At 36.0% G+C, this 4,100-nt stretch overlaps 1 pseudogene; it reads left to right on the forward strand.

Annotated features, from left to right (window-relative positions):
• The first annotated feature begins 1,890 nt into the window (after positions 1 to 1,890).
• On the forward strand, positions 1,891 to 3,854 carry LOC111373467 (annotated as a pseudogene).
• The last annotated feature ends 246 nt before the right edge of the window (positions 3,855 to 4,100 follow it).

The raw sequence follows: 4,100 nt of genomic DNA on the forward strand, positions 1-4,100 counted from the left end.
TAACTTGTAAGCGGTACTCTTGGCGTAGTGATTAAACATTGACGATAAAACAACGTGTCAATCAATAAACCTTTCTTTGGACCGATTTATTGATCACACATTAAATCAAATAATCGTCACACGTTTATCACCACAGGTGCACGTGTATTCGGCTAAATATTGACCTTCCTTTGGGCCGACCAATATTTCCATGAATAACACATGCACAAACACTTTTTAACATTCTAAGTTAGTCAATTTTCACAAGAGAGGTTGCTTTGGCAACATGTTGCTTCAATTAACTAACTCTCGAATATTATATCTCTTAAAAGAGTCTTTAGTACCAAAATTTGAGAAAGAGAATCACCAGTTTTGCATATTTTGATTAGTTTTAAACTTTAGGGGCCTTAGGATTAATAATTCAAAACTTTAAGGGGGCAAAAATTAATTAATTCCAAACTTTAGGGGTTGAAATTAATAAACTTGAAACTTTATGGACCATAATTAATTAATTCAATACTTTAGAGAATCAATTGGAACAAATTTTAAAACTTTAGGAGCCAAAATTGACCAATTCAAAACTTTAGGGATCAAATTTTAAAAATTTGAAACTTTAGGGGTCAATTTGAATTAATTATGAACTTTGGGGGCCAATTTGAATTAATAATTAAATTTTGAGGGCTTTAATTATAAATTCAGAACTTTAATGACCCGAATTAATTAATTTTAAAACCTTAGGAACTGAATTATTAAATCCGAAACTTAAAGGCCCAAATCTCAATATAACTTAAATGTTAGGGACTGAAACCTTAATTTTATAACCCTAACCCTAATTGCAACCAGGGGCCTCAACTTATCTAATTTACAGAAGAGGCCCCCGCCCCAAAAAAAAATGATTTTTTTTTCTTTTTCGGCGTGCGCCGCCCCTTACAGATTGGAGCTTCTTGGCAGCCATGTTGGCAGCAGCGCGAAGCTGCTGCAACCTGCAGCAGCTTCGCGCTGCTGCCCGACAGTCTTTTTTTTTTTAAATATTTTCTGAATCTTTACTGAAATCTAAATTCAAAATCCATAAAATCCATAATTCGAAATTTCGAACATAACAAGAATTATACTACAAAAATTTTCAAATTTAACAAAATATATAACCAAAAATTGTTAAATCTGAAAATTTCAAAATATATTGCAAGAACCAAACTAAAATTTTTTTTGATTCTCAACTATTCAACATGAAGAGGCTCTGATACCACTTATTGAATAATTTAGTTCTTTAAATTATCGGATCTTTCATGTTAAATTATCAAGAAATATAAGAATTAAAGCGGAAGCATACTTGAATCAGACATGGTTAATGCAATATGAATTTCGCGGTATGATCTTCCAAATCTACACACAGTCTCATTTTCCTCTCTGTGATGGGATGCAGTAGAGAATGAATAATAAGTTGCGTGTGATCTGGGGACCATAACCTATTTATATAGGGATGCCCTTTGACCTAATTCGGCCCGTCATAGAATTATGACTTGGGCCCGGTCTCTACACATATATAAACCCATACTTTAATTGGATACATTAAAGTTCAAAATCGAAGCCTTATTAGATCACTTTAATTGGGCTCAATCGAATTCGATAGCCTATAATTTAACACGAAATTATTCACACATACAAGCTCATCTTTAATTAAAAAATCCTTACATACATGAGTTTTGAACTAACTTAAATTAAGGTTCAGGATATGTCAAATTTATGCGAATAAAGAATAGTCCCCTTTTTATTTTTGTGTGGAGTAGTGGTAACCAAAGTTAAATATTATTACAAGAGACGGGTCAAACTTTCAAATGATCACTATGAGCCAGGAATTTGATCAATCAAAGTTATATACAAATCACTATCCCCTTGGTATTTCTTTAATTGATTTTCGTTTGATTAGATTAACTCTTCCTTTTGACTTCACATTTCCTCATTGTCCGCTTAAGAAATCCTGCAATCTTGATCAATATAACCATAAAAAACACCAACTTGTTGAGAAACCCAAAACCCGTTGCCTCTCTCAATTTGATCAAACATTCTCCCACCAAAAAAAGCTAAAGAACTGGCAAAATCACCAAAAATAGAGCACCCTGTGAAAGCTTTTGGATGGGCTGTCAGAGACCCATCTGCTCATTTTTCTCCTTTCAACTTCTCCAGAAGGTATAGATCACGATTCTTTAGTTTTTGGGCTTTGTCTGTGCGTTTTATTGTTTGTTATATTTTGAAGGATTTGGTGTACTTTTTTCAGGGCCACAGGTGGGCGTGATGTGCAGGTTAAAGTGCTGTATTGTGGTATCTGTCATTCGGATCTTCATATGGCCAAGAATGAATGGGGCTTAACTCAGTTTCCAATTGTTCCTGGGTAAGATCTCCGATTTTCCCCTGACTATCCCACTTTATACGCACTCAATTTTCATTCTAGTATTGTTATGATTAATTATGAAGGTTGAGGAATCCAGGAGTTTCAAAGTCTGAAATTGCCTGCATGTAGCTTTAATTTCTTTTCTTGTGTTAGTTGATAAACTTAGCTGGAATTAGTATCCTGAGATGGATATCTCATCCACCAAAATGTATAAACAACAACATTGCCGGTTAGGATGCGTTTTTGTAGATTTAAGGAAAGTAACCGATGCAACCGGGCTGTTTATTGCAGGCACGAGATCACCGGCATGATCATAGAGTTTGGTAGCAAAGTGGAGAAATTCAAGGTCGGGGACAAAGTCGGAGTTGGAGGCATGGTTGGATCAATGTGCCAACGATCTTGAGAATTACTGTTCAAAATATACGCTCACATACAGTTCCCGTTACACTGATGGAACTGTTACATATGGAGGTTACTCTGACAAAATTGTTGCTGACGAGCACTTTGCTATTCGTTGGCCGGAGAACTTGCCTCTTGATGCCGGTGCTCCTCTCTTATGTGCCGGGATTACAAGTTACAGCCCCTTGAAGTACTATGGACTCGACAAGCCCGGATTGAATATTGGCGTCGTTGGTCTTGGTGGGCTCGGTCATGTAGCTGTAAAATTTGCTAAGGCTTTCGGGAGTAAGGTGACAGTGATCAGTACATCTATAAATAAGAAGCAGGAAGCGACTGAACGTCTTGGTGCAGACTCATTCTTAGTTAGCCATGATCAAGAGGCGATGGAGGTGAGAAATTTATATGAATAAATGTTACGACTCTAATAGCTCAAGCTCTTAGACAAGGTGGTTCAATATTGAGTTTTTGTGATGTGTTAAGAGGCTGCCGCTGGGACGTTGGACGGAATCATTGATACTGTGTCTGTTGCTCACCCCCTTCTACCATTGGTAAATTTATTGAAGCCTCATTCGCATCTTATCATGGTTGGTGCCGCAGAAAAGCCACTCGAGGTACCAATGTTACCTCTGATTTTTGGTAAGAAAATTCAATCGATGTTTCTCACTTGTTTCGATGGTTTGGATTTGAAATAATGACCTAACATGCCCAATGTATTAACAGGTAGAAAGTCGATAAGTGGCAGTGGAATTGGAGGAATAAAAGAGACTCAAGAAATGGTCGACTTTGCAGCAAAAAACAACATATCTGCAGATATCGAGATCATTTCCATGGATTATATCAACACTGCAATGAAGCGTCTCAAGAAATCAGATGTTAAATACCGTTTTGTCATCGATGTTGCAAATTCATTAAAGGTCGAGTAAATTGTGCTTTTCATTCTTTCTCGAAGGTTTATATTGTTGTGAAGAAGAAGAAGAAGAAGACGACGACAACACCGTCGGGGAATTTGTGTTTCGAGACTTAATTTTGCACCACCTCTAAAATAATTGATCTTTCTTTTTATAAAACATTTTGTTTGTTGTGAATCCATATTGTGTTGCATTGGAAATTCAGTTTCTTACAATAATCTGTTGCTGAAGAACAATGGTCTACTTCGCTTTCAACTTCTGAAATATATACATTAACAGAGCCAACTGCCGCCCTAAAGTTTATGAATAAAAATTGGTACATAATGCTTAGAATAAGGGAAACTGACGTGTCTTGAAACTTGAATAAGTACGCTTTAATTTGATTTTAGTTAGATAGCTTTACTTTAATTTAATTTTATCAGGTA

Source organism: Olea europaea, unplaced genomic scaffold, assembly GCF_002742605.1.
Source record: "Olea europaea var. sylvestris unplaced genomic scaffold, O_europaea_v1 scaffold1135, whole genome shotgun sequence".
NCBI classification, from domain to species: Eukaryota; Viridiplantae; Streptophyta; class Magnoliopsida; order Lamiales; family Oleaceae; genus Olea; species Olea europaea.